The sequence below is a fragment of the Pleurodeles waltl genome, chromosome 5 (assembly GCF_031143425.1).
Source record: "Pleurodeles waltl isolate 20211129_DDA chromosome 5, aPleWal1.hap1.20221129, whole genome shotgun sequence".
In the NCBI taxonomy this organism is placed as follows: domain Eukaryota; kingdom Metazoa; phylum Chordata; class Amphibia; order Caudata; family Salamandridae; genus Pleurodeles; species Pleurodeles waltl.
Window position 1 is genome coordinate 1,752,129,132 of NC_090444.1, and position 14,398 is coordinate 1,752,143,529.

The 14,398-nt window shown below is 44.9% G+C and overlaps 1 protein-coding gene across 2 annotated transcripts in view; it reads left to right on the top strand.

Moving 5' to 3' along the window:
• The first annotated feature begins 213 nt into the window (after positions 1-213).
• Positions 214-14,398, top strand: part of PAQR8 (progestin and adipoQ receptor family member 8) — a 163,658-nt gene continuing 149,473 nt past the window's right edge. For both annotated transcript variants that reach the window (XM_069236141.1, XM_069236140.1), the window contains exon 1: positions 214-317. The gene's annotated coding sequence lies outside the window, so the exon portion shown is untranslated. The remainder of the gene's footprint in view (positions 318-14,398) is intronic.

Sequence of the window (14,398 nt, forward strand, 5' to 3'; positions counted from 1 at the left end):
TTGTAGCCTATGACAGTAGAAAAAGTGCAATTGTTTCTAATAAAAGTTGAGGTCAAATGAGGGTCGCTCTAAAACTTGCATTTGCAGCTTCTGCATCTGTTCTGCTTACAGATGCTGGAGGGAGGCGGCGCATGCGCTGTGGTGCTAGGTGCCCAGCCACACCCCGAAGCATGACATTGGTTCCCTGGCGCATCCTCTCGACCCTGGGCTGGAGGCCAAACTCCTCCCGAGATCAGCAACAAGCGGATGCGTCCAGGGTATCCAAGGCTACTGCGCAGCGTACGGGAGGATCCCTGCCCATCCCAGCCCGGGTCGGGGTGAGTACCGCTGGGGATAGCGCGCCCTGAGGACAGGTTGCGACGTGGATGAAGGAGCGGGAAGGAAGCATCGCGGGGTGGACAAGGGGTTCGAGCACCAACAGCAGCCGAGCTCACTGCTGTGTGTCAGGAAGAAGTTTCCTCCCAGGCTCTCCCACGCCCGGGTCAGCCTGGAGAAAACTTCGGGACCTCCCTGGAGACCCCAAACCTCCGGAGAGATGCTTTCTTGGGGGAGTTGTATTCTACGTAGAACCAGCTCGATAGTTCCGAGAGACCTGCAGGGCGCTATTTAGCAGTGTTTTTGACGTTCGCTCTCACTGGTAACTGCAAATATATTCTTATCGGAAGAGATGTCCATCCCTCAGAGCTTTAATGATAATAAAATCTTGAGGCTACTTAAGCGTTACGTTAAAGTGCATTGGACCGAATGCACTGTTTCACGGTCCGGAAAGGGTATTTTTTGCATTGGAATTCATATAATATAGAGTCCGGACTCTTCAAATCCGTTTATTTGTGAGCTGCGGTTTGGAACATTATTTTAAATTTTGATCCAGGCTAACGTCTACACGCTGTCATTGCAAGTGCCTGAAATTCGAGATATTGATTAATGAGACATGTTTGTATGCAGAATGTTCGAAACATAATCGTACCTGATTACACGTTCACCACAGACCACCATATTGTGAAAAAGGCCACTTAATTAGGGCAGGTCTGCAGTAAATCAACCTCATTAAACGTAATACATGTATGAAAAGCCCCAAGCCTAATACATGGTAACAAACCTACTCACCCCCTCTCCCTTAAGGTTCCGTGCTAATGCCAACGCACAGCTCACACACAGCTCTTTTATGTTTCCCCTTTCACAGCTCATGTCCATTCTTGCTACAGCTCCCTCACCCAAGCATGTCCCAATGCTCTCTCATGCTTAACCATTTGCAACAGTCCCCGGGGTTGTCCCCCAGTGCCAGCTCTGTGCTTCCCACCCCAAGGGGTGGACACCCCCACTCGTGACTCACCACCCCCCTCAGCTACTGCCTCTAGGCAATAAAACCGCGCCTGTCCTACTGTGGCAACCTACCCAAAGCGCACCCATCCCAACAACCAAAGACTTTGAAATGCATTTCCTGCACCACCGCCCTCTCGGGCCGGATGGGTGGATGGATCACAAACTGTTTTACATCCCCCACAAAACTTTCGAAGGCCCACCTACACCACCATCCACTGGATCGAGGGTCAGCCAAAGAGGCTTCCCCTTGAAATAAGGTCCAAATATAAACTCCCTAAATCACGACCTACCTTCACCCATCCTGACACGAGCTCAGAGGTCACTTCACTTGCACCAGTCACCCCGGTGGGCGGTGTCGCGAGTAGCAGCTTGCAGGGCGAGGCTCCCCCAGGGCCCATCAATGAGTAAAGGCTTTATCCAACCTTGCCAATAAAGTTGGCTTCCATACATAGACTACTACTCGAGTATTTCCGATTCATGTTTTTGCCCAATTACTAGCCCAGGATTTCAGCCTCATTTGATTGTCCAAAGGGGTGGTATTCATGTTTTTGACCTCAGAAGGAGGGAATGATGCATTGGGGTACCAGATTCAAGGATGTGTTTTATGAATTGCAAACATACTTCTGCAGGGACTATATTCATTTACATGCGAACATAAACAGCCCCAGACCGGGTATGGCCTTTTGGCCTCCTCAAGGGAAGCTTCAGTTTTATGGCACAGTTGTCTTTATGAGACTGTGAGAATAATTCAAACATTCAGCTGGGCACTTTTTTTGTTTTTCCAAGTGAGAAGCCCTTGGAGCGACTGGAATGCCACGATATAGGGCCCTTGCCCATACTGTGCCCTAGGACTTAACCAGCAGCTCAATTAGTCCCAAGTGGGTTGAAAGCAGTCTGGGGTTGCTTGTGTTCCCATCTAGAGTGAACCTGGCCTATCAGTTCAAGCCGGACTTGTCCTCTTCGAGCAGGATCATGTGTAAATTGCAGGTGGCTCTTCTGTTTCTGGAGTGCCGTAGGGGGTCAAAAGAATGATGTACTGATATGCAATTCAGAACAACTACCGCTGGCTGAGAGGAATTCAAAGTTATATACATAAGTTTTAGGTTGAACCACTAGACAGAACATGTTGTCTGTTGTGAGGCATATTGTGGTTTACCATGAACATAGAGTGGCTTAGAGCCCGCCCATTGCTTACCCTTGGTTGGCTTTGCTTGTCACTCTCATTTGCCTGCTTCTTATTTGTGTCAGCCTTGTGTTTCTCCTTTCCATGGAGCATTGCCTCTTTACCATGTGTGTGTTTGCCTGGTGTTTGTGATCGATGTTATGGAACTACTATTTTCTTTTAGTGTAAGCATTCACAGAGAGTGCATGTGTTTGCTAGTCTCTTCCCTCATGTACTTCTCCACCCCGTGCTGCTGCCTGCCCCTGTTTTCTTCTCCCGGCCCTGTCACTATTTCGCTCACCTGTGTGATTCTCTGTATTGCATCCATCCCATGACGTCCCCTGTGTTTCTTTCCCACCCCCTTCCCTCCACGTGTTGCTTCCAGGGCCCCCACTATCTCTGTTTTATTTTGGTGTTCGCAGTCCTCTCCCACGTTGCTTGTATGTCCCCACACCCTCCCACGTGTTCCTTTGCCCTTGTTGCTTCTGCTCCCGTTGATTCGTCTCTCACTTTTAAAAACCTTTAAAAACACTTTTGTGTGTTTTATTTTTTATTTACAGATCTGCCTTGGATCCGTAACTGAAACAAAAAAAGTGGCTATGGCATTTTGTAGGCACATGCATGTGAGGTGCTCACACGTACAAAATGAAGCAGCCAGCCCCATAAACGTTTTTTTCTCTAGCCAGGCTGCGCAGCGACCTAACTAACATTGTTTTGGTAGTTAAGTGTTATTCTTATGCAATTCAGTGATATACAAGAATTCATTTTCCAACCAATCCTTGAGCAGTAGATGCAAGCAGGGAGCAAAATCAGTTTGTTGGGCAAGGGCTTTTAAAAATAAAGTTGCATGTGCAAGTCATTGCATTGTTCCTCATAGTCAAACTGGGATCGTTGGCACCCGGTTGGAGTGAGAGGGCATTAGGCAGCCCAGCCAACACAAAGAAAAGTCCAGCTCTTGCTTGTACTGATCCAAAAATCTGTCACTTTTGCAATTTGCACGTTTGTTCTGGTGGTTGGCAGTGGAATCCAAGTGATTTACTTCTTCTTCCAATCCTCCGCCTGTCCCCTTCTGACACAGCTACGTAATGATCAAACGAATTTGACTAGTGCACCAAAGCACATGGAGTCCCATTGATTAAATGGGTGTGTAATTTTGATGCCTGCTTTGAGAGGGAGTTAAAAATGACTGAAAAAATGGCGCAGTGAAATGTAACTTTCACTGCGCCATTTTTTCGGGCCTCCCTGCATCGGAACACCCACCTTGCATACATTATGCCTGGCGCAGGCATAATATAGTGCAAGGGTTTACAAAATGGCACAATGCAAGCATTGTTCCACTTTGTAAATACGGTGCGGGAGAAAGGCCTCCTTAACGCCACCTTAACGTAAAAATAAATGACGCTAGGGCAGCACAAGGTGCCGCTAGTGGCTTATAAGCATGTCCCATAGAGACTTGTTCCACCTCCTTGGATCAGGGCACTGGTTCAAGGGTGTCTCTTTTAATAAAATCACACTAACAGATCCAAAAATTCACTGTATGCAGTAGCCTGCCATCCCCTAAAGAGTGTGTACCTGGAGAAGGTTGTTGGTCAGGGTAGCTTATGGATAACTTCAGTGCAGATAGATGTGTTTTTCCACTTGAGATATTGTGACCTAGATATCGAACATTGAGTAGACTAAATTGTCACTCCCCAGTAGAAGCTTTATGCCCTCGCTTAGCTCAATCAGTGAGCAGATATAGGGAAACGTATTTATTTTTACATACTACTATGACACGTTATCATAGTCATTATGCAGAGTGTCAGCGCTCCGGCACAGTTTTTACAAACACCTGGAGAATCACCAATACCTTGGAGAAGTTGGCATAGGGCTTTCACTAAATATTTAGGAACTATAGGTGGTAATAGATATTGCCCAGAGAGGAAAATATTTTTATTAGAACACAATTTAGGGTTTGAAGGCCAATTCGTTTATGAACACTTAACCACCATACGAATTACCGGACAGTGAAGCAGATGACATTGATGAGTATCAACTTGCAGTAAAAAAAATCGAAAAGCAGTTTGATGTTCAGATATCAACAACTGTGAACCAGAAGGCTTTTTCTAGAATGTATGGCAGTAGAGATGATGACATCACAGGAAAGCTCTACAAGACAGCAGCAGTATGGTACATAGGTCTTACACCTATCAGTAGGTGTATTTATCAGGCTTTTGGATAGCAAGATGGGAAGTTGGTGCTTACATTGTGCCTAACGGAGCAGCAGTAATTCAGTGGATTCAGGATGCACAGGATACTGAGCTATGCAAGGGAATTTCTTCATTAGGCTCGTTAGTGACCTATGTTGCTATCACACTGAAAACGTAAGGAGGACGGGGCTTGGTCACAATTCACAGACATGGCTTGAAGTGGGGTATTCATAGCATAGGTGTGAAACAAATAAACATTTTTGTATGGCACAGCTGAAACAGTATTTTCATTAGGCACATTCAGATCAACAAAAGCAATGGTATGGAGAATAATACCGTTCAGTTTACACAGAAGGTCCCGCTCCAGCACATTTGCAGGATAGTTGGGACCTAGAAGAAAGGCATGGTGATCTGAGAGTGGACCTATGGCAATGGATACACTTATCTCAGAAATGGTATCTGCATCAGTTGTTTTGCCTGAGAGAGGAAGAGTTGGAAATTAAAAGTGTGGCAACAATAAAAGTGTCAAGATAACTCTGGTAATGAATGTTCTTGCTAGAGAGGGATTATGGTTTTGTCCTCGTGGTTTTGACTCATCTAAGCAGAGGGTTAATATGCCTTCTGCAAAGAAAGTGTACTATGCAGATCACAGAACAGTATTTTATGTGCATAACTCAGTGGGATACTTGTCACAGAGCTCCTTTTGTTATTGTGCAGTTCACAAGTTACAATCATAATCTCGCAGAGTGAGCTATGAACTGCATGTAAAGAGCTGCACGCAAACTGCATGGTACAGGTTAGAAAGTTTTGTTTTTTACCACTCTTTGATTATACTAATTTTGCAAAAAAGGGGTTGTTTGGGTAGAAATAAATTATTAGTAAGTTAACCCTAATTACTGTGTTACTTTGTGAATCCCGAGGTTATGCTTCCCCAGACCAAGCACTCTCAATAAATGCCTGCCAGTATGGATGCCATGTTAATCCTACATCTTCTAGTCCCCTTTGTTTTATGTAACATTTTCTATACACTGATTTACACATGTATGATTTATTAACTCTGTATGTGTGTGTTATGTAAAGTGCTTCAACACCCTACGCTGTTAAGAGAGGTGCTATAAAACAAATGAAATGCACGTGAGAGAGGAAATATAGAGAGAGGAGAGGCACTGTTAGAGGGTGATGTGAGGTAATCATTTAAGAGCCCCAATAAAAATTGCTGTACCCTGGTGCACTGTGAGGTCACCATTTACTATGCTTAAAAAACAAATACAGTTGAATATATAATGAAAAACGCATTGTAGAATGCACAGTTTTTGCCATTTCCCCCCAAATGTTCTTGGGTGGGTGGGACCCCTCAAGCCCCATTGTAGTGGTCAGGCTGGCTCGCATGCTATGCACCCTATGGGGGCTCGTCTGACAAAATTTGCCAGAAGTACTCTGGGTTCCCATTCTGGCTCTGACTATGTAGAATACATTTAAACAGAAATACATTAAGCAAAACAGGAACATGCAATGAATATATCATACATTACAAATTAAACTGGTAGCCACACAGAGACAAAACACTGATGCACATCTCTGACATATATACACCCATAATTCCAAATGTAAATAAATGCAGAGATGTTCAGGAACACTAAAATATATGTTTAAATTCAGGTTAAATGTATTGCTCATCCAGACAATAACATTATTCATGCAATGTACATCAGCAGGAGTATTTAAAACGTGACAATAACTAAGCCTTTAGCCAAAACTAATTGTAGCATAGAAACGGAAGCACTGTAGGAAAGGCTTAATACAAATAGTTATAACTGTCCGTGTCTCTACCTATATCTCTGGATCGTAAAGTGCCTTCTATCACTTATCACCTATCCTTGCCCCCAACCCTGTTCCCCCATCCCACCACCAATGTGCACCCCACCCCTCCTGTTGCAGTCCTATACAAAAAAATGACCATAATAGGTTTTTTGGGAGGGCGCATCAGCTGCCATTTGTGGCCGGAATTCTTTGTTTTTAAAACATGCTTTTGTGCACGTTTAAAATCTGTTTTTATTATGTATTTACCACTCGAAGAGCCATCCACAATCTTGTAAAAGTGCTAAAATATTCAACATTGGTTTAATGTAACCACAAGTGTAACCCATAAAAATATACTTTTTTGTGTATTTTTGCACTTATCGTACACTCCTCATAATCTAAGAGTTTTCTAGTGGCAGGGTATGTGGTTTGATAATAGGGAACCTAGCTCATGATGAAAGTCACAGACCCCAAATGGGGCTCTAATGAAGTGTCTGAAACATGTTGATGAATGGATGAGAGGACCAAATGGCATCCCCCACATGCCCCCATTTTCAATACTTTTAACCTTATGCCAGGGAATTCTAATAAAACTCAGTTAATTTCCTAATAGATAATTGTAGCATTTCCCCTTGAAACTCCCCTCATATACTGACCTGCCCACTTTTGGGTGCACTTAGTCCTTATGGTGATTCATTCTGAAGATACTGAGATCGCCTTAGACGGATCCCTGTGACTTATACAGGGATCCCCCTGATTCCACTCAATGGACTAGAATGTGTCCCTGAGGAATTACCAGTGGTTTAGATTAATTCAAGCATTCCATCCATCACTTTTTGTATACTTTACACAGATAAGGTGCTTAGAAAGTTCCCAACAGTCCACGGAATGTGCTCACCATTCACTTGGTCTAACCCATCCATCTCATTCCTAGAAATATACTTGACTTCTACCATTGTGAACGGTTTGGTACCAGTGCTTAATTTGTGCTTGTTGTTTCCGGTGCTGAGCACTGGCACTTATTTTTGAGGGCCGGGGCTTAGTCTTCTGCCTCAAGCATTTGCAGCGAGCAAAAGACACGTTTGGGATAGACGGAGGAAGAGAAAATCGAAATAGCGTCACAATGAGGGAAAGCAGAAAGCTGCAAGAGTGAGCTGAAGGGGCAGGGAGTGGTTTTAAATGGATTAAAGAGGCCCGGGATGGCTTCAGGATTAAGCTGTCTCAGTATTCCGTGTTCACACATTTCATTGCAGCAGCCGCGTGTTTAAGAGAAGGGCTTTGAGCACCAGCACGTTTTTATTTACAAATTAAGACCTGTTTGGTACCCACAGTTTGGCCTTTATCAAGAAAAACAGTTTATGCCTTACAAAATGGCACAGATTCCCCCTCACCTTGGTGGTTATGATTTTGAAAGTGAAGACAATAGTACTACTCTGTTGCTTCTCCTAAAAATACTGCCTGTCTTGCTTTCAAATCCAGGGGCTATGTTCTAAGTTTGTAGGGTGGGGAATCTCTAGAGTGAGGTTGTGATACAGTGTGTTGCACCAGCAAGAAGAGGGTTTTGAGGCATCCTATGTTTTACAGCACATTCCCAGGCCTCTCAACTGAGTTATTTGATGAAGTGGTCCAGGAAGAGATCACCCTTGGTGGAGTGCTTGTCATGGGAGATCATAGGTTGCTCAATGGTGTCAAAACCAAAAACCTCTATAGCTCCTCGACCACGAGCACCACTGTGCATTTGGGGTTACATAGGGTGCAAGAAGGGCTTATCCAGTTTCCCAGGCCATCCACGCTGTGATCAGGAACAAAGAATATTTACGCGGGTATCGATAAAGGGACATGGCACAGCTGGAAGGAAGGCAGATGAGTGGTTAGGAGATGTGTTTTTTTAAAGTCCAGTGCAAACTAATTTTTCAAATGGAGAGATATTTTAGGAGTAGAGAGAAAGGTTCTGATGCGTGCTCCCTTGTGCGATCTCTGGAGAATTGTTAAGAACTTCTCAACCTTAGAGAAGCCTCTCCATGTGGAGGATCAACATATGATATCTAAAATACATAACATTGGATTTGAGACTCAAGCTTCAAGAATATGATGCTTCCATCTGGCCTAGGAGATGCATCTAGATTTACAGCTGCTGGATGCTGATTTGGAAGAGATTATACAGAGAGCCTGTAAGGGGCCAAACATGTCCAGGAATTAAAGATTAATTTTGGTATAAAGGAGGAATGTTACTTTGTCGCACCCACACATTACTGATAGTAAGAGGTCAAAGAATCGTTAGAGAGGTTGTGAAAATAGGAGCACTATCCCAAACCTGCAGAGCTTTTGGGGAGCAGCACTGGCTGATACTGATGGAGATGCGGGCAGGGGGGTCCCACCAGACCCAGCTACTGCGATCCTAATGTAGATGCCAGGGTTGAAGCGAGCAAATGTGAGAGGATCTTGTGATCTGGTAGTAAATGGGTTTCACAGACTGTGGAATGTGTTGGTGCTGTTGAATATATCACATTCACTTATATGGTCAAAGCCCGAATTACTTAATATTGGAGACCAGCTTTTGCAATTCTTTGCCATGTATTTTAAAGATCTGACGTGAGCGATGACACCGCAAGCTTAGTGGGTTACCACAGACATGATGTCACAATGGGGCACAGTGGGGACAGGCCTCTTGAGTAATACAACTGGTTTCTGGTCCTAGTTTGGAGATTGTGCAGCCTGGCGCCGAACTGTGGTCGTAGATTGGTCTTAATTTGGGCAGGAGGAAAGAGGGATTGTGGGGATTCTCGCCACAGTGCTTATGATGGCGTGGAGGATTTGAGTTTGCATGGAATTTGTCCCTTTGTTGTTTTCCTTTTCTGAAATAAAAAAAATATTGAAAACGAGAAAGCAATCTGCACAGACCCGATGATAGATAACTGACCACCCAGCTCAATGTAAAATGTCAAAGCCATCCATATTCGTACATAGTACTGAAATGCAGTAGGATTCGAATTTCCTTAGGCAAAAACAGTGCTTGGGTGTTTAAAGTCTTATATTATACTCCATATGTAGTAACATAGCATCCTTAAGAAATTTAGGGGGTCATTACGACCTCAGCGGTGAGGCCACGGGAGACAGAATACCGCCATTGCCGGCGGTATTCCTGGCTCCCTATTATGACATTTCCGCTGGGCCAGCGGACGGTAACAGTGTTACCATCCGCTGGCCCAGCGGAAATGTCTCATCAACAATGCTGCCGGCTCATAATAGAGCCGGCGGCAATGCTGATGTGCAGCGGGTGCAGTAGCACTCGTCGCGCATTTCACTGCCCAAAATTCGGGCAGTGAAAGGCGCGACAGGGCTATGCCTGGGGGCCCATGCCAAGTGCAGGGGCCCCCAGGGGCACCCCAAGTCCCCTTACCGCCAGCCTTTCAATGGCGGTGTGTACCGCCACGGACAGGCTGGCGGTCGGGGACTTATAATCCCCAGGGCAGCGGTGCATGCACCGCTGCCCTGGGGATTATGACCGCCAGGCGGAATCCTGGCGGGAAAGTGGAGGGGCCGGCGGTATGGCCGTGGCTTTTCCGCCATGGTCATAATTGCTGGCGGAACACCGCCAGCCTGGTGGCGGTGTCACCGCCAACTTACCGGTGGCCGCCAGGGTCGTAATGACCCCCTTAGTCGACTCGTAAAACAAGCACTAATAGCACATAAAAATTCAACTAAAAAGAAGGTCGTAAATAGCAATAGGGGCTCATCAGCATCTATCACAGCCGCTGCTGTACATGATTCTAGGTCAATCAAGGACATCTGTATGTTTCAGCTCATGATCAGGCACCGATTTGACCCTGGCCAGAATTAAACCACCCCCCCAGCAGAAAGATTGGGATAGGTTCTCACAGTGCTGAAATAGTTAAAAAGTTATCCTGGTCTTCTAATAACTTGGCGTCAGTACACATCACTCCTAAAATGCGTGTTACGACAGCAGCACTCCTGTGCAGTATGTTTACAGGTAATCTCTACGTACATACATAGCACACATCTTGAGTACACTCACTGATTCAGCATAGTGGGCTGTTTTTTTTGGTGTTAACAATAAATTCTGTGGGCCAGATTCAGAAATAATGCACACATGTGTTCATAACATGATTTCTTGATTTATGCTTCTTTGGGTGATTCACACAAAGTTCTAGGAGTAAGCAGGGAAATTGTATATTACCATACACATGCCTACTACATTACACTTACTAGTGAGGCTTGTCCTCCATGTAGACACACTCAAGGAGTGTTTTGCGCATATTTTAAAATTTTCTACCTTTTTCAAATATTTTTCCACGTGGAGAAGGTCTTTGCCCTACATCCCCTGTAAATATGGGGGTGTATATGTTTTCTCGTACCAAATTTGCATGCATATTCCAGTAGCCTTCAACATTTACCTTAAGACTGCAAATTATATCCACAAAGATACACTATTTAATCATTTACTCTTTTTTTTTAAAGGTTGGAGTTAAAAAAGAGTAATTGTTTAAATGGTGCAATTTTGCTTTAACAACAGGTTGAAGAGTATAATCTGGTTCAGGGGTGAGGATTCCACCCTGAAATGTATGGAGTGGATTCAAATTTGTGTACATTTTGAATGAATCTATCTATCTATCTATCTCTCTATCTATCTATCTAATTTATTGTGTTGCTACTAACTTTGGTGCCATTTGATGAATCTTCCTTAACACTTTCCACAAAAAGTGCTACTTTTTTACTAGTTTGCGCATGGAACGTTTCGGGGTGATCCGCGAAGCGGGGACGGGGGGCGAGAAAGAGGGCCCAAAACACATTTTTTCCATTAATTTCTCAATAGGAACTATAGACACAGCTACAGTCCAAACCGCTAAACAGATTCACACCAAATTTTGCAAAAAGATAGATCTTGACCCAGAAAGAGTGAGCCTTGTGGTTTGGTGTAAATCGGTTCTGTACTTTTTGAGCAATTAATGCTCAATAACTTTGTATCAATCACGCTGTGGAGAATCCGCAGAGCCCATAGATCTCATGCTGTAATCTGATTGACTGCCACCACCTCAACAAGGATGCGGTGGCAGACATTTTAGGACTAGGGACTTTGATGCGAGTCCAAGGGAAAAAGTAAAAAAAAAAGACATAAAGTTGAAGGCCAGGGCCCTGGGGGAGTGCAAAACATTTCATTAGGGGAGGATGCACCTGGCCCCTCTTCCAGACCCTTCAGGCTAAATTTCATATTAAAAGGGGAAGAGGCCCCCTCCCCAAGACTTAAAAGGCCCCAGAGACCCCATCCCTTGGGGACGAACACAACTTTAAAAGGGGGTGAAGCTGCACTGCCCACCTTCCTGATACTCTTAAGGCCTCGACCAGCCCTATTCCCCAGATCAGTTACTGTGTCAGGTGGAACCCACCCCCCTCCCACTCCAGGACACATATGTTTGCTTCCTCTTGGCACCTTTTAAGTTTCCCGCTGGCTGTTAATGAACATGCCTTTCCTTGCAACTCGCTGGCAGAGAAGGCATGTCTGTTCTCACTCGGTGGGAGATTTAAAAATACTCCCACTGGTTGCAGGCAGTCTTTTGTTTCCCTGCCTGCGCTCCTGTGGGCAGGGAAACACATATTGCTTCCACCCGGTGGGAGCAGGCAGAAGCAGCAATTGAAAATCTGTTGTCTGTGATGGCAGTGTGCTGCCACACCATGCGTACTCTGCTCTATGCCACTCCACTCTGCACAACTCCACACTACTGCACTCTACTCTGCCAAAGCACTTTTTGCCACTCTACTCTACACCACTGCACTCTTCGCCACTGCACGCTACACCACTCCAGCCTAGACCACCCCAATCTACTCTGCAAAACTCTACTCCATGCCACTGTATTATACGCCACTGTACTCTACGCCACTCTGCAACACTGCACTCTATGCACTGCACTCTATGCCAATGCACTCTACGCCTATGCACTTTACTCTGTAACACTGAACTCTGTGCCCCTGCACTCTACGCCAGTACTCCACTCTTATCTACTCTGCATCACTACGCCAGTACTCCACTCTTATCTACTCTGCATCACTGCACTCTATATCATTGCACTTTACATCACTTTTCTCTACACCATTACACTCTATGCCACTCTGTGCAACTGCACTGTACCCTACACCACTCTATGCCACTTCACTCTACTATGAAACAACTTACTCTGTGCCACAGCACTTTATGTCACTCTACTCCACTGTGCGCCATTACACTCTATGCCACTGCACTCTACGCCACTGTACTCAAAACCACTGCACTCTACACCATAGCACTCTACACAACTGAACTCTGTTGCTGCACTTTATGCCACTACACTCAACTCTGCAACACTGCACTCTCCGCCACTGAACTCTACACCACTCTACTCTGCACTACTCCACTCTAGGCTACTCCACTCTGTGCCACTGCACTCTACGACACTGAACTCTACTCTGCACCACTCTATGCTACTCTACTCTGCACCACTCTATCCCACTGCACTCTATGCAACTCAACTCTACTCTACTCTGCACTGTACGCCACTGCACTATATGCCACTCGACTGTGCCACTGCCCTCTGCATCACTCACCTCTACACCACTCCACTCTATGCCACTCTTCTCTGTGCACTCTACTTGCATCACTCTACTATGCGCCACTTCTCTGCGCTGAACAGCATCCATGCTGGTGTACAACATGGATAAAGCACATTGGCAAAGCCAATATCTCTTGCACAGGCAAGACCTATTGGCTTTGCCAGTGTTTGTTTTTTACTGGCATGTGGCTCAGGGGATGGGGTCCTTGAGGCCTAAAAAAGGCTCTGAGAGGGTGCCTGGGGGTCATGCATCACCTCCATATTTAAATAATGGCCCCAGGGGATGGGGCACTATTGATGATGGCATCCACGGGAACCCTTGTGGCTCAGGTAGGGGAGCCCCATTATACCGTTCTCCCCATATCTTTTGGCCCTGGAGGATTGGGACCACGGGGCCCAAAGTGCCTCAGGAATGGAGGCCGTTCGCCCCTCCTCTTTTAAAAAACAAAAAACAAAAAAGGCTTCTGGGAAGGGTTCTAGAGGGCCCGAAGAAGCTTGTAGAGGAGGGCTGCACTAATGGGTTGGAAACAAATGTTTGCTCCTGCTTGCGGGAGCATTTTTAAATCTCCTGCTGAATGGGAGCAAACATGCCTTTCCTGCTTGCAAAAGCGCTGGCAGGGAAGGCATGTCTGCTGTCACTCGGCGGAAGATTTAAAAATGCTTTGACACCGGCCTTGTTAAAAAAAAAAACTTAGAAATTCACTGAATAAAAAAGGTCAAGTAAGGTGAGTATTTCAATAGCAATGTAACGTTTTAAACGTAAAAAAACACTAAAATTCACCAGTTATAGTTTTCCCAAATAACTATAACTTGACCCTGCACCGTATCTTGTTAATTACCTTACACATTACATCACTCGTGACATCATTGATAATATCACTGGAACATTTGTGATAAAATTATTGATTAGAAAAGTGTGCATGTCACTCTACTTTGTTGGGTCCGGCTCTAAATCTTCAAGAAACTCCCTCATCAGGATAGCAACATTGAAGGAACTCTAAGTAGGGTGATCTAACCGTGGGTTGTGCGGATAAAGAATCAGCTGCGTTTTGTTAGAATCGTTTCCACCCGCTCTTAAATCAAACACGTGTGTTGCTCAGTTATGTCTTTATCACAGGAACATGCCACAGTGTCATTAGTTATTCTTACTGGTTCTATTATCACTGTTATTGATATAAGGCCTATGTAATATGGTAGTCCCCGCAACACGGACATAGAATCCTGTATTTATTCATTCTTATAACTGTGTTTCTCAGCATGAGAAGTGGAGCCTTACAAAAGGGACACATGTATTTATAGTTTTTTATTTTATTTTTGTATAG